The sequence below is a fragment of the Amphibalanus amphitrite genome, unplaced genomic scaffold (assembly GCF_019059575.1).
Source record: "Amphibalanus amphitrite isolate SeventyFive unplaced genomic scaffold, NRLGWU_Aamphi_draft 000076F_arrow, whole genome shotgun sequence".
Taxonomy (NCBI): domain Eukaryota; kingdom Metazoa; phylum Arthropoda; class Thecostraca; order Balanomorpha; family Balanidae; genus Amphibalanus; species Amphibalanus amphitrite.
The window spans coordinates 688,735-689,285 of NW_024881572.1; positions in this window are offsets into that span (position 1 = coordinate 688,735).

Below are 551 nucleotides of genomic sequence, written 5' to 3' on the forward strand. Positions count from 1 at the left end.
AGCCCGGCAATCGGAGACGCAGCGGCCGGCGAATGTGCGCGGTCATCTGCGGCGCCCGCTCCCACAGAGGAGACGCATTCAGCGCACTTCATGGCAGATCGAGTTCCATTCAACAGACCCAAGGTCTCCTGACGGATGGCGTTTCGACGGCCGAGCCAACGGACGAAATGTAGAGAAAGCCAATACCAATTCAGACACTCCTAATGAAAAATTATCCAAGTCCGAGGCCACACACGAACTAGTGATCTGTAGTTCCATGGAACTGCCGCCAAATAAAACATACATCTTCGAACAGAAACTATGATTTCAAGATTGGCGCCGCCCGACAGCCGGCAGTTACCCAGCAAAACCGCAAAGTTCAGCATTGGTCATGGCTGGGAACATGCCAGGTCATTGACGAGTCTTACCAGCAACATATGTCTATTGACGTTACCGCTAATGTAATCTGACACCTCGTTCTATATAAGACATTGGATAAAAGGGATGATCACTGCTCAGTACTCAATGCTCTTCTTCTAGCACTCAACGGCCCGACTAAACGACATTAGCTC